Consider the following 22,582-nt stretch of genomic DNA (forward strand, 5'->3'; position numbering starts at 1 on the left):
TTTACATTCTGATACGGGGCTTTTAAGGGCATTAAGCTGTTTTTTTCTTGTAACTGAAGTAAGGTAAGGTTCAGCTCTTATTCACAGGGGCCTGAGATGGCTGTACAACATTGAACTTAAGGTGGAATGGCCTTAATTTTCTCGGCCTCCACATTTCCCCCTCTCAGAGGAATCTAAGGAAGGACCCAATCATGGGTCCAGGTTGGTCTCAGAGTGAGCCAGGGGGAATGACTAGACCAGAATTTGAACCAACCTTGTTGCTGTCCTCATTCCCGTTTACATCCCAGGGAAGAAGCAACATTCCACATTTAAGGCAGCACATAACCTCCTTGTTGTAAGAAGACTAAGTCTAAGCCCCTTCTTATACCAAGAATCTTATTAGTTTGAAAGTATTATTACTCTTATTTACAGATTAATAAAAAATGAGGTTCATAGAGATAAAATAACTTCTCAATATATGAAAATGATGACAGGGAATTTCAGATTGAAAGGAAAAACATGAGCAAAAACCAAGAAGAGGAAATAGGCCATTTATTAAATAAAATTAGTGTCCTAGTGTGACTCATGCTTAAACAGAATACAGTTGTGGGAGATAAGTCTGGACAGAAAAGTTACAGAGAGACTTGAACTCCAGATTTGGCAATAGAGTATAACTGAAGATATCAGTGAAATGAAGTGATGAAAAAAACCTCCACTTTAAGAAGTTTGATGTGGCAAGAGAATATAGAATGCATTAGAATGTAGGAGGAGAGCTATAGAGAGCTTAGAGGTTGTTGAAAACAAAACTGGTGTTCAAGAAATAATGTTTCCCAGTTACCCTTGAAAACTCTCATAGCAGAATATTCACTTCAACATAACTTGATTTCGTAGGTGGGGCTCCTACAAGTGTAGAAGCTCTGTGTTTCTGAAGTTTTGGAAATGCTGGTGATGCAAAGCTAAGGAAGGGAGAGAGGTGAGAACAAGCTTGAGTTCAGGTAGCTCTCTCACAGGTTAAAAAAAAAAAAAAAAAAACCTTCTCAGCATAAAAAGGGAGAAGCCCATCTCTATTTTCTGCCAAGACTCTCTCTTTTTATACTGGGTATGAACTTGAATATTGAGGGAGAGAATACAATGAATACTACCTTCAACCTTTACTCTTACTTCTGAGTCCAATCTAGCCAATACTAGTGAAAGTCAGCACTTCTTTTCATCTGGAGTTTTGCAATAAGGAGCTTCTAATAGCTCTCTATTAACTATCATGAGGAAGGAAGGATAACACTTAGAAGAGTATAGGTTTAGGTGGAGAAATGAGATAAATTATGAGTGATGAATGTATAAGAAGAGGATGAGAGGATAATGGTATCAAAGGCATGATTCAGAAACTAGAGATGCAGACCTTCAAAGACAAGCCTCTAACTCCATTTTACTAAAGTTTAAGTCTTCTTATAGAGTCCTACATGAATAAAAATAAAAAGCAACCAGGAAATTCACACAAAGTTCACAACACTTGACTATTTGCCTGTTGTTGTCTAAGCTATGAACACACTGAAATTTGATGAGATGCTACATAATAATAACCAAGAACCAATGAGGCTGAATGTCTTTTTTCAGTTAGCCATGTGGCAAGTTGAGCACATTACACTTCTTGGTCTGAGTATAGGTTTCTTTCCATTGCTCCAACACAGTCATATAGAAGAGAAACATTCAAGGGGATGATGTCTAAACTAAAATTTTCTTGTACTCTCCAATTATTTTACCCCATTTTCTCTTACCCATAATAGTTATAAAACTATGGTGCAGGACAAGGACCGATTTCCTGAAGCCACAGCCAGGAGCTTTCCTTTAACAGTTTGGTTTTCTTTCTTGTATTGCATTCCATATCTAAAAGGTATACATTATACATAAATGTTAAATGGAATAATTTAACTGTTAGGCTCATGAAGGTGTCTAGTTAGGAAAAAAAAAGGATTATGGATATATTAAAGGTAGGTACTGTGTAAAGATAAGTAAACCTAGAGCCAGGCACCTTGAGATAAAAATCCAGTAATTGTGTGTTCATATGTAAGACATTTAATCTTCCTAGCCTTAATTTTTTCATCTGTAAAATAAGAGAGATTAAACAAAAAACCAGTGAGCCCTTTAAACATGGAACATTCCATGAGTCAAAACCTCTTAAAGAAATGACCAGTAAACTGAAGCTCCAAAGGCAGATGGCCAGGCTGGCAATGTCCAGAAAGTGACAACTCCTTGGTTACCCAATTACACCTTTGAAGAAAAATACGAAGTACCCAAATGCTTCCAATTATAATATTCACTGTGCCGGGGAAAGACAAAGTCAAATGTGTTAAAGGCCTAATGAGGTGTGTGGAAGCAACCTCCCTCTGCAGTTTATGGCTTTTTCACACTTAGTTCTCACTGCTCAGTCAGCAGGCACGAAGGGAGAGGTGAAGAAAATGAGTAGTTGTTTTCTGGCCCATGATGATGACAGAAATAGAATCATATCAATGCTTTGATATTTCACACAAACCTGATGGAAGATTCTTAAATATTGTTTTGATTTTGGCAGAAACATCCTAAAAGATTTCAGGTATGTTGGAAATAGAGTCTGATCCACTTTGTAGAAGAGTTAACTATTTTGTGAAGTTCAGGGATATCTAAATTAAGCCAGTATGGAATTGTCACCATTGCTTTCACCAGGCTGGGATCATACACATCATAATGTGACTGGACCAAGGTAGGACATTGAAAATTGCCCTGGTATATCTGCTATGGAAGGTCTACTTTGGTTCTGCCACTCACATGGTTAAAATGCTCACTTGTAAAAATACACAAATTAATCCCTGTTTATAAAACTCAGTAGGATTATGATACTCAATTCTGATGAAATAGTACATACTATAAATTCAGTTACTATGTAAGATCATTATGTTATTCTCAAATGCATTTTTCAGAATAATTTTTTTTTAATTCTGAGATTATGGAATTCTTAAGCTGGAAAAAAAAATTTGAATATCTGTATATGTCTCCAGAATGACATTGGTAATTTTTTTTCTTAAAACTTTCTCTACAGACACCAAGGAAGATAATCTTCCTTAGTAGCTTGATCCTTCATTTCAACTTATTTCCCTTTATAGTTACTTGAACTTATTCCTTCTGCAACTTCACTCCCCTTCGTTCTTCCTTTAATGCAGTATTTTAATTTACTTAAGTAGATGTTTAATAATTGTGTTATAGATCTAAAAGATAAAATTAATTATATATTTTAATTGACAGATCTTTTTGGTAGATTTTACTGTTTTGTAAAAAATTCTAATGGAATATTTTAATTATCATTTTGTATATTTCGATTTGCAAGTCAAATATGATCTCCAAATGATCACTGGTATCTTAGCCACATGGTTTGAAAAGTCAATCTATAAAAGAGAGTTTATCATACTCTTCAATTATATTTCAAAAAATTATTAAAATACCTAAATATAGTAGAAAATGATTTTTATACAAGGGAAATACACATAGGTTCAGATTTAAAATTACCACAATGCAATTAAAACCCTTTCTCATTTAATTTTTAGACATTTATGATCACTAATCTAACTTCAGTTTTATCCTCAGAATCTAAATAGCCCAGGAATTGTGGAGTTTTTAAAGATTTTATTAATTTATTCATGAGAGATACAGAGAAGAGGCAGAGACACAGGCAGAGGGAGAAGCAGTCTCCCCACAGGGAGCCCGATGTGGGACTAGATCCCAGGATCACGCCCTGAGCTGAAGGCAGATGCTCAACCACTGAGCCACCCAGATTCCCAGCCCAGGCGTTTATAATATGAGGTGTAAAGTTGTTATACACACACACACACACACACACATACACATTTATTAGTACACCCACAGTGACAGCACTTTCATAATTTGCCAATTATTTGTGACTGTGAGCTTTCAAAGACAGTATTATTCAATAATACAGGCAGAAAATAAAATACTATTTCAAATTCTTTCAGCTTCCTTAGAACTCTGCAGGGGCAGTATCAAATCATCAATATAGAACATATCACCTCATGCTATTTATTCAAAGAATATTATTGTTATTACAATGTTAGTTGCCTTGGACTAGATGAGATTATGTGAATCAACTATCAACCTTAATCCATGTTCTTTAAAATATCTTTATTTTCCACTATAGTGTTCAAACCTCTTTATTTTATTAAGTGGTGACAGACTTCCACAGTGAATCAAGAAGCCATTAAGTCTTCAAGTCATCTGATGTTATAAGAAACTTAATTTAATTATTCACACTTTCACTCTGAGGCCAAAACCATCCTGTGACTAAGTTATAAAAGAATCAAAATTTGCTCTCTTTTTTCTCTACTCACCTCCTTTCCTGCTATACCATGATACTCTATTCCAACACATCACTCAAAGAGGTCATTGCAAACTGGACTGAAATCGAAATGCCAGATACAACCTTTTTGCATTCCTGGGAAAACACACTCTAAGGTACATCACTGAGTTTATGAGATGTTGCAGGACAGGAAACAGTCTGGAAATTTCTCCTAAAGCTCAGAGAAAGAATTCCTGGAGGGATGACTTTCAATTAGTAAAAAACAAAATGCAGAAACAGATAATCTGATGGTTTTTGTTTTTTTTTGTTTTTGTTTTTTTGTTTTGTTTTGTTTTGTTTTCATTTGAGGCCAAGAGGTTTTATTCCCTCATCAATCCTACTTGTTATCAGGTAACTGTCTGTGTGGTATTGTTGAAAAGGCCTCAGGAGACCCCACATAAAAAGTAACCCTCCCCCCACTTTTATGAACTAAAAATTCCCTTGTGAGAGTTTTATCAGTTAGGTATTTAAATGAAAAATCTGCCAGGGGAGAAAAGAAACTATGTTGTTATTAATATGACCATCATGAAATAATGGGCCTTATGATGCCTTATAACTTGGAAATTGGACAATTGTGTTATTAGACCTTAATAGAAACAAAAATATCTGAGAACAAGTTTTGATTGTGGAATAGAATGGCTCTAGGTTCCCCCAATACACAGTATGAACAAGGTTGAAATATGAAAACAAAAGAGTCAATATCCAAAACAGCTCTGTCAACTTTACAATTACCCAAGGCCAGCCCTTCCCCAAAGCACTGAAGAGCTCATGTACCAGAAATTCTAGAAATGCAGCCATAGCATATTAGGAAAAAATAAGAAGAAATTTAGCCTCAAGTTTTGGTGTTTATTACAAAAAAAAGATTTGCTTAAAGACAACTACAATGTCAAACCTGAGATTTAAAAAAAAAAAAGTGTTAGGGAATAAAGGCTTAAATAGTTACCATGGTCAGTTTGGAGATGGCAGATTTTATACCAAATGAATAAGGGAACCATAAGGACAAACCAGAAATTTAAAAATGCTTCAAGCTTATTCCTGCAGAATAAGGTGTTGCTCCTTACCCTTATCACCAGGGTTGTTTCTGACCTCAATTTAATTTAGCAGTGAGGATGATTCTCCTGATCCCTGAAGAATTACCCTGAACTCTACCAGACCTCATTGTCTTCCCTTAAATCAGCTTTATTTCCACTGGCACATTAGACATCCATCAACTATGAATTTGAGCTAGTCCCTGCCTCTTTAGAGATGGAATTCTGACCTCTCCCCTATCCCCATCTCATCCCTGACCAACCAATTGAGAACAGGGCAATTAAATGACATTTACACCCTTTAAAAAAATAACAATAATTCTGAGCACTTCCAGTTTGTTTCTCTCTCTCTCCTCTAAATATCCATTACTTTATATTTATTTTCTGGAATCTAGCAGTGGGGTCACTTATTAAGTATGGCAAGGTGACTACTGTGTAATCTGCCTTAGTGACTATTACAGAATTCTTCTGCAGTAATTTTTAAAAGTCTGGACAAATAAGATGAAGAGAAATGCCCAGAGCGGGTGGGTGCTTAACAGTGACTTATTACTCTAGTGATGCAGAGTCTATGGGCACCTCAATGGACAGGGTGATTTCATCTCTGAGCGAGATTACTATGAAATTCCTATCAATCTGTCATGAATAATTGATCATCACACTGCTAAAAAAAAACACAGATGTGATAAACAATGCTACAAATGTGACAAAGAGAGAGCTTACAGCTTATTATTTCACTGCCTATTATTTCACCATTTGTGAAGATGCCATTGGCACAGTCAACCCAATCACTGCATGCGTGTGTAAACTGCATGACAAATAAAAGATTATAATTGATTTAACCCTATGTAATGGCCCCTTTGGGTTTTGTGGAAAAGTGTGTTTGTAAGAGAATGCACAGACCAGTGATGGCTCTTGTTGAAACCATGCAGTTTCTTTATTAGTTCTTCTTCCCTTCCATCTCAGTTGATGTACTGTATGACTCAATAGCCTATTTGTCTGCACAAGCTCAAGGCCCAAACTGCAGGGATTCCACCCTGCCAGCATCCTCCTCTCAGCCCCCTAATAAGGCTGCTTACTCAAAACTTACCCTTCTTTCTTTCTGTCTGTCAAAACATTAAACTCTCTCCCTGTCCTATTGTGATAGTTCTAAAGAGGAAATTAATCTGACTAAAATAAAATTAAATATAGCATCATAAACTCCAGTATATTTCTACTGACTTAGGTAATTAAAATTTTTTTTCTACAAAATGAACATGAAATGTGACAAAAAGCTTGCCAAGTTTCATTAATATACCTAATCTGCCATTCCTGATGTCTCTTGAAAATTATGCCATCCATCAGAAGAAACCAGGAGTCCTGGGAACCTGAAGATCTAGATAAGAATCTTTAAAGAATATATAATCCCAGGTAGGGGTTTCATTTATTTATCCAGAGAAATGTAAAAAATAGATAAAATATAAAAAAGGATGAAAATATAATACTAAATGATGTTTTCCCTAGTGTTCTGTGCAAAGGGTGGAGATTTTCTTAAAAGATTGAAGGAGAAACCATGAAAAGTCTTCTCAGATTTTTTAATATGTGACTCAACAGGGTCAGGGTCTTCCCACAGAGTGGGAAGAAATTTTTTTCTGGATAAAAGTCTAAAAATTAATGTTAAGAAAAAATAGCATGTACAGCAGAGAAAAAAAAAACAAATGAAATAAAGTAAGGAGGGGGAAGAAGCAAAGAGGAGGAGAAAAAAAAGAGGAGCATTCCTAGTAGTTAAGGCATACTCCAATTAAAAATGAGCTATAGGGACCTCCAAATCCCAGTTATGAGAAGTGGGTCCATTTTCTAGGATTGACATGTTATAGCTTCCATGGTATTCAGTCTCATTGTGGTATCTACAACATGCCAACCATTGTTTTAGGTACTGCATCTGTAGCAATAAAGAATAAGACAGAAATCTTAGTTCTCAGATGGTATGTATTCTAGTGGGAGAGAAAAATAACTAAGATAAAGAAGATATTTACCAGTCATTAAACAAATAAATAAGCAAGTAGCAAGTCCTAGATGGAAAGTCCAGTACCCACTGATGCTGCAATGTATTATCTAAAATGTTCAGTTCCCAACCAAACATTAGAAAATATAAAAAAAAAAAAAAAGTGGAATGTATAGCCCATCCAATGCAAAAAGGAAGCAATAGAAACTGTGAGAGTGATTCAATGGGAGGAAAAAAAAATCCACAAACTTCAAAGTAGCCATTATAAATATAATTAAAAAACCTAAAGAAAACCACAGTTTTAAAAAAATGAAGATATGAAAACAATGTCATAGCAAATTCAGAATATCAGTAAAGAGACAGAAACTGTAAGAACCAAGTGGCAAAAAAAAAAAAAAAAAAAAAAAAGAACCAAGTGGCAATTCTAGAAGTGAAAAGCATATAAACTAAATGAAAATTTCACTAGAGGGTCATAACAACACATCTGAACCAGCATAAAAAAGAATAAGCAAACTTGAAGATAGACTAGTTAATCCAAATAATGGAGAGGAAAAGAGTAAAGAAAAATGAAACATCTCAGAGAAATGTTGAACATCTAGAAACACAACAAAATACACATATCGGGAGTATTAGAAGGAGGGAGAGAGAAGAGGCAAAATAAGCATTCAATGAAATAATAGTTAAAAATTCTCAAATCAAATTTTAAGGTAAACACCTTATCTGGTAAGCTCAATAAATTCCAAGTAGGATAAAATACCAAGTAGGACATACAGAAACAGACCCATCATCACAAAATTCCTGAAAGCCAAAGGCAAGGAGAAAATCTTGAAAGCAGTAAGATAAAAAGGACTTATCATTCACAAGGGAGCTCCAGTAGGATTAGCAGCTGACATCTTGTTCAAAAACAAAAAATACCAGGGGTACCTAGGTGGCTCAATTGGTTGAATGTTGACTCTTGGTTTCAGCTCAGGTCATGATCTCAGGGTTGTAAGATTGAGCTGGGTAATGGACTCCACGCTTAGTGAGGGAGTCTGCTTGAGATTCTGTTCCTCACCCTCTGCCCTTCCCCCTTCTCATTCTCACTCTTTCTAAAATAAAAAAATAAAACTTTTGGGAAAAAAAAAACAACACTAGAAGGCAGTGGGATAAGATATTCAAAGTGCTACACACCACCACCACAAACTACAACAAAAACATAAAACCTATATCCACCAAAACTATCTTTCAAATATGAAGGTGAAAGAAAGACATTTATAGATAAAAAGACAGATTTGTTCTGAGTTGACTTACCTTACAAAGTATATCCTATGTGCAACTGAGAATATATCAGATATATTCTACATGCAACTGAGAAATATATGTGCATGTGTATATGTATATATACATACATATATTCTGATTAGATTATATCTATATGAGGAGAAATAGATTTATAATAAGAAATTGGCTCCCATTGTTGTGGAGGCTGACAAGTCCCAAGATCTGAAGAGTGAGTCAGCAAGCTGGAGAGTCAGCAAAGCTAATGGTTTTGTTCCAGTCTAAGTGAGCATTTGGCATAGTTCCAGTTCCAAGGCTAGACCCTAGAAGGAGTTCATGTTTCAGTTTAGGTTTATGGCAAGAAAGCAAAAAACAATGTTCAAGTTCAAAGTCTGTCAGGCAGGAAGAATTCTTTCTTATTCAGTGAAGGGTCAGCCTAAGTTCTGTTCAGACTTTCAAATGATTGAATGGAGCCCACTCAACTCATTAGAAAAGACAGTACATTTTACTCAGTTTGCCAACTTAAATGTCATTCAATAACACCTTCACAGAAATACTCAAAATAAAATTGACCAAATAGCTGGGCATCCCATAAGCCCAGGAAAACTGACACATAAGATGAACCATCATGACATATACCAAATAAAATAATTTGATTAGTAATCTCAAAACTACCCACTAAGAAAAGTTCAGGTTCAAATTGCTTTGCTGGTGAATTGTAACATATAAATAATTAATACCAGTTCTACATAAATTCTTCCAAAAAGTAGAAAGAACACTTCCCAAATCATTCTGAGGCTAGTAATACCCTAATACCAAAATAAGACCACTTATCATAGGAGTCCATTTATATGAAATGTCCAGAATAGAAAAATAGAGACAGAAAGTAGATTAGTGATTGCTTTGAATGAGAAGGCAGGGTAGATAATAGTTATAGGGTACAGAGTTTATTTTTGTAGCGATGTTCTAAACTGGATGTTCTAAAATTGATGTGATGATGGCTGTACATATTTGTAAACATAATAAGAAACACTGAATTATACATTTTAAATAGGTGAACTGTGTGGTATGAATTATTATTCAATAAAGCTGCTAAAAAGAGAGAGAAAAGAGATGCTGGGTTGATGCCCTTGTTAGAAACATGAAAGGACACCCATATCAATGGGAAGAAGGCAGAGACCAGGGATGTGCATATGTGATGGCAGGAGTTTGTGAATCAGATCCCCAGAAGCTTCCTGCATATGCTGCTGATGCTCAGGGCTGCTTATGTAGAGCTTCTTTTTCTCCAAGGTAAGTTTTGCACATGCCCTCTCCAAGGCCTCCCAATATCTGATATCAGAACTTTGGTACTATACACCCTACATGTCAAAAAGAAACTCTTGGCTCAGCCTCAGGACCTAAGTATTTATTTTTTAAAGAATTTGTTTATTTATTGAGAGACACACACACACACACAGATAATGAGAGAGAGAGAGAGAGAGGCAGAGACACAGGCAGAGGGAGAAGCAGGCTCCATGCAGGAAGCCCAATGCGGTACTCAATCCCAGGACTCCAGGATCATGCCCTGGGCAAAGGCAGGTACTAAAACACTGAGCCACTCAAGGATCACCTAGGACCTAAGTATATTAATATCATCTCAGGAGGCCTCCCTGCTAAAAGAAGTCATTCAGAAAGGGATGAAGTACCATGTGCTCTCTTCCAGCATAATATGCTCCCCTCTATAAACATTGAGAACTATTCAGAACATGCCTGCATTATAACCTAATCTACTACTTACCTGGAGAAATATATCTATTGTCTCCATCTCTCTGTTTTCTCAAATGAAAAAAAAATGATAGGGTTCATTTCATGATTTTCTGTGAAGATTCAATTAAATGGTACATATAAACACTTAAAAAGTGCATGGCCCATTGAAAGTGCAGAAAGAAAACATTTGCTATTATTACTCTAATAACAGTAGTTAACAAGTGATGAATAATCCATTGCTATCTGGTGGTGCAGGGGAAATCTCTGAATGTGAAATACAATTTAACTATGGTATGATTTAATCATGTGTCTTAAGGCCAAGAGTTTGGCCCTGTGCTGTTCAATAATTTTATACTGTTATGTAAAGCATTAAAATGATCCTGGATTGAATATGCAGATGCTACATAATGAGGATACGTACTTACATGTTACATGATACCTTCAAGGTTCAACTGTTTCTCAATAGCATAGCTGACATAAACCATAATGGTTTAAATTTAGGACAATTAGATGATATTTTTAAAGGGCAACCACATGATGGAAACTTGGCAACAGCATATAATAACAGAAAAGCAACAAATCTGCTGGCAGGTGTATGGATATGAATTCTCTCTTTATTGGTTACAAGCTGTGAAATATGGGCTATTTAATTTGCCTAGTCTCTTCACCTGTAAAGTAGATATAACCAAAGGGAAATTACCTACCTCGGCCTCTGGAGGTTGCTTACACAGGATGGTGTTTCCCTTTTTCTCACAGAAAATAATAATAGTAATAATAATTAGTAGTATAGGTGTACCTGTCATGAATATATTTAGCTGTAAGAAACAGAAAACCCCACTAATGTGTCTGAACCATGGAAGGCATAAGTATATTTGTTTCACTGAAATCCCAAGGATCAGACCTCCCAAGGATGCTTTTGTGTCTTAATCATACCTTTAAATAGAAGGAGATCTTCTATTTTCCCAGCTCCCAGCCTAGCATGTAGTTTTCATCCACTGGACTATAGGATATATGCAGCACCTCCAGCATCACATCCCCATCCCAGGCAGGAAGAAGGGGAAGGACAAAGGGAGGATCATGGCAGTCAAGCCTTTCCATTTTAAAGAGTATGCCCAAGAACCCAATGACTTTGCCTTATAATACCCTGAGAAAAACTTGACAGGCTACTGCTAGCCATAAGGCAGCTAGGGCACAGCAGGAGCTGAAAGAGAGCTGTTGAATCAGCCAACCAAAAAATGGTGTTTCAATATTAGTTTTAAGTATCTCACATACATTAATTCATTTAGTCCTTACACCGAGGAAACAGGCACAGAGTGATTATGTCACTTGTCAAAGGCCACCCTCAGGACAACAGCTGGTAGGTATAGTGCCTAGTTTAAATTCAAAAAGTACCCCCTCATCCAATTTCTAAAAGGCACACTTTCCTCTTTGTTGACCCAGTCTTATATCAAGGTTTATGTCTCAGTGATTAGACTTCAGGCACATTTCTAGTCCCATTTGCATCCTTGGCTTGGGAGATTTTGTGCGAACACAATCTTTATAACTGTAAAGGGGAGCCTGGTTCACACGGGGGCCAGTGGAGCCAAAAGTTACTCAAGAGTCTGGACACCAGCACCACCTTCCTCACCAACATATTTCAGCTGCATTCTAAGTTTATAAATGAAGAAAGCAGTGGAGCATGCTTCCTGGCAATGTCATCTGGCCCAAGAAGCAGGAAAAAATGTTTCAGAACTTCTGTCTATATCCTCATATTGTTATCAATATATAATGATGGTATAATGGCCATAATTTTTAGGACAGGAGGCAAATTCTGGAAGTAAGTCAAATTCTGAGCAACAGTTGAGACTGGGACTATATAATATATATTATAATGCAAAGCAACCATTAGTATTTTTGTGAACATGAGGAATACTTGATAAATATAACTGTATATATTTAAATTATACAAACATGATGATTTGATACACATATACATTATAGAATGACTACCAAGATCGAGCTAATGAACACAGCTATTATCCCACTTAGTTCAAATAGGTAACTGTGAGGAGAGAATGCTTAATTTTCCCCCAACAACTTTCAAGTATACAATACTGTATATATTATTAACTCTAGTCACCATGCTGTACATTAGAGCCTCAAGTTATTCCTTTTATAACTGAAAATGTGTGCTCTTTGACCTACATCTTCCCATTTCCCTCTTTCCCTAACCCCTGGCAGAGACCATTCTATTCTGTTTCTGCAAAATCAGGTTTTGGGGGATTTTTCGTATTTTGTTTAGAGTATACATAAATGATACCATATAGTACTTGGCATTCTCTTTCTTATTTCTGTCACTATTAATGCCTTCAAGATTCATCCCCATTGTCTCACATGGCAGGGTTTCCATCTTTTTTATTGCTAAACAATATTCCATTATATCTGTCCACATATTTCACATGTTCTTTATCCATTCATCCATTGAAGGACACTTACATCATTTACATATCTTGGCTATTGTGAATAATGCTGTAACAAACATGAGTGTGAAGATCTTTCTTGTGGATATTGATTTAAATTCCTTTGTATATATACCCTAGAGTGGGATTACTGGATCATATGGTAGTTCAATTTTTAATTTTTTGAGGAACTGCTCTGAGGAACCACTCTCCATAATGGCTGCTCCGTGTTATATTCTCAACGGTCTCCACATCCACATTCTTGCCAAACACCTGTTACTCTTGTATTTTTGACAACAACCATCCTGATAGGTGTGAGGTGATGTCTCATTGTGGTCTTGATTTGCATTTCCCTGATGATTAGTGATATTGAAAACCTTCTAATACACCTATTGACCATTTGCATGTCTTCTTTGGAAAAATGTCTTTCAGGTCCTTTGTCCATTTTTAATGAGGTTAGGTGGAGCTTGTTTGTTTGTTTGTTTGTTTTGGCTATTGAGTTTTATGAGTTCTTTATGTATTTTGGATCAGATTATCAGATGTATGTTTCGCAAATATTTTCTCCCATTTTGTAGGTCATCTTTTCGACATATTGTTTTCTTTTCTGTGAAGAAGCTCTTTGGTTTAATGTAGCTCCATTTATTTATTGTAGAATAGAGAGCTCAGATATAAACCTATGCATATATGGTCAACTAACTTTTTCAAGTGTGCCAGGAACACGCAATGGGGAAAAGACAGTCTCATCAGTAAATAGTGTTGGGAAACTTGGATATCCACATGCAAGAGAATGAAACTGGACCCCCAGCTTACACCTCTCACAAAAACTAACTTGAAATGGATCAAAGATTAAATATAAGACCTAAAACCATAAAAGTCCTAGAAGAAAACATAGCCAAAAGATCCTTGACATTAGTCTTGGCACAATTTCTTGGATGAGACATCAAAAGAATAGGCAACAAAAACTAAACAAACAAAAAATCCACACTACTCTCTTGGAAGCTACAAGGGGAAACTTCAAGGGAAGTAGGTGCCAAGCCTTCGAAGGTTTGCATGAATACGTATCAGAGCTCTGTTCAAGAGTGTGGCTTATTATCAGAAAGACAATTGAAGAAACAGGTCTGAATTCCATATCTTAGCCAATGTGGAAGGGAAGGAAAATCACAGGACAAAGCTGTGGTGGGGGAAGGGAGAGTGATTTTTTTCAGTAGAGCCAGAAAGGAAAAGAAAATCATAAACTTTCCCCTGACTTGCAACCAATTTTGGGCAAGGTAGAACCACCTGTAGAACCTGAAGTGGAGGGGATCAGTCAATTATGTAAGTATATAAATGCGTTTCAAATGAAGGGAGACATGGCTGACACCTGGCTGACCTAGATATAACAATAATGCCTATTTTTAAGATTACCTTAAGCATCAACCAGTAAATAAACTAACGTGCTTTATAAACAGTAAGCTGCCATATAGGTGTTAAATGCTACTGCTGCTTTCATTGTTCTCTTTATTGTTATTATTTTGTAAGCATTTAGCTCAGAGCCTTGCATATTATAAGTTCTTGCATATTATAAATGCAATTATTGACTGGCTGTCTGGGTGTTTTTTGAAAAAGAAAAACTGACCTATCTATTTTCTCTAGCCTCCTTCCCCCCAAACTCTGGCCCCGAGAGGAGAAACAAAAACCGACAGTACAGGCAATTCCCAAGAGATGAAACTTGCTGAAGGGACAGGCAGTAGACCACACAAAAGGAAGACTGTTGAGCTGCTTGAAGGGGCTTACTCGGTCTGTTTACAACAAGAGCACGCATCCTGATTGTAATAAGTGAGCTTGGAGGGCTAGACAGGCTCTTTAATCTCAGAAATGACACTGTGAACTCCAGTTCACCTGCTCGATTTATTTACATTGCTTTTGCCCGCTAACAAATCCAACTCTCCATCAGATTAATCAACATTTATCAGCCAGCGGCGGGAGCATCATTTCATAACGTAAGTAAAATAGAGAGGGAGTGAAATGGAATAGAGAGAGAATAAAACTCCCATTACTCTGTGGCTATTTTATTCTCTATGTATTTTATTCACATAATGAATGATGTACTTCTGGCTTTAACAGCATAGCAACCCTGGGTTCTGTTTGTTTAATGTTTTCCCGCCAGGGACTGTGCAATTCAATAGCATATGCACAGCAGGATAAAGGAAGAGGATGGTCAAGTCTGAGCTTTGAGGTTTAAGACTGCTTAAAGAAACCAAAGGTAGGTTAACACCAAGTTGTCCAGAGTCTGGCATTGTTAGTTCAAATAAATTGCCACCAATCAACAAAGTAATTTGTCTCTTTGGTGTTTCATTGACCTTTATTGCAAATAAAGCATTCATTTATTCAGGCATTTAAATAATCCAGTACCAACTGTGAATTGGAAAGTGTTCTGAGTGCTAAAGATGTAGCAGTGAACAGAACAAAGTTCCTGTGCCTGTGGAGTTTACACCAAGGGGGATTATAAACAATAGCAAATAAATATATAATGAAATTTCATGTAGCTATAAGTGTTACAAGAAAAATAAAGTAGGCTATGGGAACAGAAACAAAGAGGGCTACTTTGGATAGGATAGCCTAAAGACTGCTCTGGGGTCATATTGCAGCAGAAATCTGAATAAAGTGAAAGAACCAGGCATCTGAGTATCTGAGTGAAGTGCTTTCCAGATGGAAGAAAAACCCAGGAACACTGAGGAACTGGGAGTCCTGTGTTGCTGGAGAAGAGTGAACAAGGTGAAGAATGATAAAAGAACCTGTCAGAGATGTAGCACTGGGCTATATCATTTAAACTTATGCAACAGTAGGAATTTGAAAGTGATAAGAATTAGGTGGAATTTTTTTTAAAAATCATGTTATGATTTTGCCTTGACCGTACCACACAAGGACAGAAATCTGATTAGTAATTCTGTATTTTGCAAATGAAGCATTGATACTGCCCAGGTTACCAATATTTTAGTAATGTTGTTGATGATGATCCTATAATAGGGCATATGGTAATTGATCAGCTGAGCAATAATAACTGAGCTAGTAACAAAGAACCTTTTACTTGAAGTATAACATGCAAAGAGAGAAATGTGCAATTCACATATGAATGGCTAAATGAATTATCACAAAGTGAAAATACTGCCAGATCAAGAAACATTTTTTTTTTTTTTTTTTTTTAAGAAACATTATTGACATCCAGGTCTCGCGTCCTGGTCTTTTCTAATCACACATTTCCCATCTCACCAGAGTAAAGAAATCTCCTATTTTCTAATAGCCTGTACCACTTTAGCCTGTTTTCAGAATTCTATATAAATGTGAGATTCATCTTTTTTTTACACACATTATCTGTTCATTTTAATAGCTGTCTAGGGGGACGGCAGGGTGGCTCAGCAGTTAAGCATCTGCCTTCAGCTAAGAGCGTGTTCCTGGAGTCCCTGGATCGAGTCCCACATTGGGCTCCCTGCATGGAGCCTGCTTTTCTCTCTGCCTATGTCTCTGCCTCTCTCTCTGTGTATCTCTCATGAATAAATAAAGTCTTTAAAAGAATTGCTGTCTAAGAATCAACTGTAAATATACCAGATTTTTTTATCCCTATAAAACAGGGATGAGGGGCACCTGGGTGGCTTAGTGGTTGGAGCGTCTGCCTTTGGCTCAGGTCGTGATCCTGGGGTCCTGGGATTGAATCCCACATTGGGCTCCCCGCAGGGAGCCTGCTTCTCCCTCTGCCTTTGTCTCTGTCTCTCTCTCTGTGTCTCTCATGAATAAATAAATAAAAATTTTAAAGAAAAAAAAACAGGGATGTTTCCAGTTTGATGCTATTAAGCATTGTGCTACTATGAATATTCTTGTACTTGTCTATTGCTGCACATTTTCTGTTGGGTATATATGAAGAGGTGATTACCTGGTCATAGTGTATATATACTCAGATTTAGTAAAAAAATCTGAGTCAATGTTTGTTCAAAGTGAATGTATCAGTTTACCCTCCCACCAGCTGTTTTAACAAGGCTTGTAGTGATGCCTCATTGTAGCTTTAATTTGCATTTCTCTGTTGACCAATGAGCACTGAGTTACATGTTTATTAATCATTTAGATACCCTCTCTTGTGAAATAGCTGATTCTCCTGCCTATTATTTTTCTGAATTGTATTTCTCTTAATGATGGGGAGTTCTTTCTATATTTTGTATATATGCATATGTGTTGCTGAATAACTTTTCTTGCTTTTCTGACTTTAAGTTTGTATTTATTTAAGTAATCTCTGCACCCAACATGGGGCTTGAACTCCAACCCCAAGATCAAGAGTGCCAAGCTCCTCTGATTGAGCCAGCCAGGCACCTCATCTTTTTAAGTTTCTTAAAATTGTCTATGATCAGAAATTCCCAATTTTAATCTAGTTGACTCTAGCAGTCTCTTCACTTATAATTAGAGTGGGCTGTGGTTTGAGAAATCTTTACCTATCCCAAGTTCATGAAGATATTCTCACCTATTATAAAAGGTTTGTTTAACTTTCACCTTGAGATATATAACCCTTAGATTTATTTCCTGTTAGCATGCAGTAATTTCAAGTCTTTTTTTCCTGCAGATATTTAGTTAAACCAATGCAATTTATGAGGAGGAAAGCCTTTCCAACTCTTTTGTAGTGCCATTTTTGTTGTAGGAGTTATTTTCAAGTCTATTTATTTATGGGCTGTTTCTGGCTTTTTATTCTGTCTACTACATTAATTACTATTCTTACAGTAACTCTAGTCTTAAATATTGAAGGTTTATAATAAGTTTTAATATGTGGTATTTTTTTCTTCTTCAACATTGTCTTAACTCTCCTTGTCTTCTTGTTCATATGATTTTTAATAGCTTTTATATTTAAAGCAGTTTTAGATTCATCGTAAAATTAAGAGAAAGGTACAGAAATTTTCCATTTATCTCCTGCCCCTACATATTATGCTTGGCCTCCCTCAGTATCAAAATTCCACATGAGGGGGGAGGAGCAAGATGGCGGAAGAGCAGGGTCTCCAAATCACCTGTCTCCACCAAACTACCTAGAAAACCTTCAAATTATCCTGAAAATCTATGAATTCGGCCTGAGATTTAAAGAGAGACCAGCTGGAATGCTACAGTGAGAAGAGTTCGCGCATCTATCAAGGTAGGAAGACGGGGAAAAAGAAATAAAGAAACAAAGGCCTCCAAGGGGGAGGGGCCCGCGAGGAGCCGGGCTGAGGCCGGGGCGAGTGTCCCCAGGACAGGAGAGCCCCGTCCCGTCCCGGAGGAGCAGGAGCTGCACCGACCTTCCCGGGCGGAAAGGGGCGCGCAGGGAGGTGGAGCAGGACCCAGGAGGGCGAGGAGGCCCTCGGGTTCCCTGGGACAGTAACAGACACCTGCGCCCCGGGAGAGTGCGCCGAGCTCCCTAAGGGCTGCAGCGCGCACGGCGGGACCCGGAGCAGCTCGGAGGGGCTCGGGCGGCGGCTCCGCGGAGGGGGCTGCGGGGCGGGAGCGCGAATCCACCAGCGCAGGCTCCGGAGCACAGGGCGCCGGGACACAGCCCAGGATCCCGCCTCCCCCGGGACAGGCAGAGGCCGGGAGGGCCCAGGACAGCGAGGACGCTCCTGCCCCAGCTGAGCAGATCAGCGGCCCCGCCCCGGAGCCTCCAGGCCCTGCAGACGGAGTTCCTGCCGGAGCTGAATCCAGGTTTCCAGAGCTGCCCCGCCACTGGGGCTGTTCCTCCTGCGGCCTCACGGGGTAAACAACCCCCACTGAGCCCTGCACCAGGCAGGGGCACAGCAGCTCCCCCAACTGCTAACACCTGAAAATCAGCACAACAGGCCCCTCCCCCAGAACACCAGCTAGACTGACAACTTCCAGGAGAAGCCAAGGGACTTAAAGAACACAGAATCAGAAGATACTCCCCGGTGGTTCTTTTTTTTTTTTTTTTTTTGGGGGTTTTTTTTGTTTGTTTTGCTTTTTGATTTGTTTCCTTCCCCCACCCCCCCTTTTTTTTCTCCTTTCTTTTTCTTTGTCTTTTTCTTCTTTTTTTTTCTTTTTCTTTCGTTTTTTTTTTCTCTTCCCTTTTTTTTCTCTTTCTCTTTTCTTTCCTTCTTTCTCTCCTCTCTTTTTCTCTTTTTCCCATTACAACTTGCTTTTGGCCACTCTGCACTGAGCAAAATGACTAGAAGGAAAACCTCACCTCAAAAGAAAGAATCAGAAACAGTCCTCTCTCCCACAGAGTTACAAAATCTGGATTACAATTCAATGTCAGAAAGCCAATTCAGAAGCACTATTATACAGCTACTGGTGGCTCTAGAAAAAAGCATAAAGACTCAAGAGACTTCATGACTGCAGAATTTAGAGCTAATCAGGCAGAAATTAAAAATCAATTGAATGAGATGTAATCCAAACTAGAAGTCCTAACGACGAGGGTTAACGAGGTGGAAGAACGAGTGAGTGACCTAGAAGACAAGTTGATAGCAAAGAGGGAAACTGAGGAAAAAAGAGACAAACAATTAAAAGACCATGAAGATAGATTAAGGGAAATAAACGACAGCCTGAGGAAGAAAAACCTACGTTTAATTGGGGTTCCCGAGGGCGCCGAAAGGGACAGAGGGCCAGAATATGTATTTGAACAAATTCTAGCTGAAAACTTTCCTAATCTGGGAAGGGAAACAGGCATTCAGATCCAGGAAATAGAGAGATCCCCCCCTAAAATCAATAAAAACCGTTCAACACCTCGACATTTAATTGTGAAGCTTGCAAATTCCAAAGATAAGGAGAAGATCCTTAAAGCAGCAAGAGACAAGAAATCCCTGACTTTTATGGGGAGGAGTATTAGGGTAACAGCAGACCTCTCCACAGAGACCTGGCAGGCCAGAAAGGGCTGGCAGGATATATTCAGGGTCCTAAAGGAGAAGAACATGCAACCAAGAATACTTTATCCAGCAAGGCTCTCATTCAAAATGGAAGGAGAGATAAAGAGCTTCCAAGACAGGCAGCAACTAAAAGAATATGTGACCTCCAAACCAGCTCTGCAAGAAATTTTAAGGGGGACTCTTAAAATTCCCCTTTAAGAAGAAGTTCAGTGGAATAGTCCACAAAAACAAAGACTGAATAGATATCATGATGACACTAAACTCATATCTCTCAATAGTAACTCTGAATGTGAACGGGCTTAATGACCCCATCAAAAGGCGCAGGGTTTCAGACTGGATAAAAAAGCAGGACCCATCTATTTGCTGTCTACAAGAGACTCATTTTAGACAGAAGGACACCTACAGCCTGAAAATAAAAGGTTGGAGAACCATTTACCATTCGAATGGTCCTCAAAAGAAAGCAGGGGTAGCCATCCTTATATCAGATAAACTAAAATTTACCCCAAAGACTGTAGTGAGAGATGAAGAGGGATACTATATCATACTTAAAGGATCTATTCAACAAGAGGACTTAACAATCCTCAATATATATGCTCCGAATGTGGGAGCTGCCAAATATATAAATCAATTATTAACCAAAGTGAAGAAATACTTAGATAATAATACACTTATACTTGGTGACTTCAATCTAGCTCTTTCTATACTCGATAGGTCTTCTAAGCAAAACATCTCCAAAGAAACGAGAGCTTTAAATGATACACTGGACCAGATGGATTTCACAGATATCTACAGAACTTTACATCCAAACTCAACTGAATACACATTCTTCTCAAGCGCACATGGAACTTTCTCCAGAATAGACCACATATTGGGTCACAAATCGGGTCTGAACCGATACCAAAAGATTGGGATTGTCCCCTGCATATTCTCAGACCATAATGCCTTGAAATTAGAACTAAATCACAACAAGAAGTTTGGAAGGACCTCAAACACGTGGAGGTTAAGGACCATCCTGCTAAAAGATAAAAGGGTCAACCAGGAAATTAAGGAAGAATTAAAAAGATTCATGGAAACTAATGAGAATGAAGATACAACCGTTCAAAATCTTTGGGATGCAGCAAAAGCAGTCCTAAGGGGGAAATACATCGCAATACAAGCATCCATTCAAAAACAGGAAAGAACTCAAATACAAAAGCTAACCTTACACATAAAGGAGCTAGAGAAAAAACAGCAAATAGATCCTACACCCAAGAGAAGAAGGGAGTTAATAAAGATTCGAGCAGAACTCAACGAAATCGAGACCAGAAGAACTGTGGAACAGATCAACAAAACCAGGAGTTGGTTCTTTGAAAGAATTAACAAGATAGATAAACCATTAGCCAGCCTTATTAAAAAGAAGAGAGAGAAGACTCAAATTAATAAAATCATGAATGAGAAAGGAGAGATCACTACCAACACCAAGGAAATACAAACGATTTTAAAAACATATTATGAACAGCTATACGCCAATAAATTAGGCAATCTGGAAGAAATGGACGCATTCCTGGAAAGCCACAAACTACCAAAACTGGAACAGGAAGAAATAGAAAACCTGAAGAGACCAATAACCAGGGAGGAAATTGAAGCAGTCATCAAAAACCTCCCAAGACACAAGAGTCCAGGGCCAGATGGCTTCCCAGGGGAATTTTATCAAACGTTTAAAGAAGAAATCATACCTATTCTCCTAAAGCTGTTTGGAAAGATAGAAAGAGATGGAGTACTTCCAAATTCGTTCTATGAAGCCAGTATCACCTTAATTCCAAAGCCAGACAAAGACCCCGCCAAAAAGGAGAATTACAGACCAATATCCCTGATGAACATGGATGCAAAAATTCTCAACAAGATACTGGCCAATAGGATCCAACAGTACATTAAGAAAATTATTCACCATGACCAAGTAGGATTTATCCCTGGGACACAAGGCTGGTTCAACACCCGTAAAACAATCAATGTGATTCATCATATCAGCAAGAGAAAAACCAAGAACCATATGATCCTCTCATTGGATGCAGAGAAAGCATTTGACAAAATACAGCATCCATTCCTGATCAAAACTCTTCAGAGTGTAGGGATAGAGGGAACATTCCTCGACATCTTAAAAGCCATCTACGAAAAGCCCACAGCAAATATCATTCTCAATGGGGAAGCACTAGGAGCCTTTCCCCTAAGATCAGGAACAAGACAGGGATGTCCACTCTCACCACTGCTGTTCAACATAGTACTGGAAGTCCTAGCCTCAGCAATCAGACAACAAAAAGACATTAAAGGCATTCAAATTGGCAAAGAAGAAGTCAAACTCTCCCTCTTCGCCGATGACATGATACTCTACATAGAAAACCCAAAAGTCTCCACCCCAAGATTGCTAGAACTCATACAGCAATTCGGTAGCGTGGCAGGATACAAAATCAATGCCCAGAAGTCAGTGGCATTTCTATACACTAACAATGAGACTGAAGAAAGAGAAATTAAGGAGTCAATCCCATTTACAATTGCACCCAAAAGCATAAGATACCTAGGAATAAACCTCACCAAAGATGTAAAGGATCTATACCCTCAAAACTATAGAACACTTCTGAAAGAAATTGAGGAAGACACAAAGAGATGGAAAAATATTCCATGCTCATGGATTGGCAGAATTAATATTGTGAAAATGTCAATGTTACCCAGGGCAATATACACGTTTAATGCAATCCCTATCAAAATACCATGGACTTTCTTCAGAGAGTTAGAACAAATTATTTTAAGATTTGTGTGGAATCAGAAAAGACCCCGAATAGCCAGGGGAATTTTAAAAAAGAAAAGCATATCTGGGGGCATCACAATGCCAGATTTCAGGTTGTACTACAAAGCTGTGGTCATCAAGACAGTGTGGTACT

The 22,582-nt window shown here is 37.9% G+C and overlaps 1 long non-coding RNA gene across 1 annotated transcript in view; it reads left to right on the forward strand.

The window, feature by feature from the left end:
* The first annotated feature begins 2,178 nt into the window (after positions 1-2,178).
* The window catches only part of LOC144315692 (uncharacterized), a 41,059-nt gene continuing 20,655 nt past the window's right edge, over positions 2,179-22,582 (forward strand). The window contains exons 1-3 of the long non-coding RNA XR_013381491.1: positions 2,179-2,566; positions 14,440-14,786; positions 14,954-15,049. This is a non-coding gene — a long non-coding RNA (uncharacterized LOC144315692). The remainder of the gene's footprint in view (positions 2,567-14,439; positions 14,787-14,953; positions 15,050-22,582) is intronic.

Source organism: Canis aureus, chromosome 6 (assembly GCF_053574225.1).
Source record: "Canis aureus isolate CA01 chromosome 6, VMU_Caureus_v.1.0, whole genome shotgun sequence".
Classification (NCBI taxonomy): domain Eukaryota; kingdom Metazoa; phylum Chordata; class Mammalia; order Carnivora; family Canidae; genus Canis; species Canis aureus.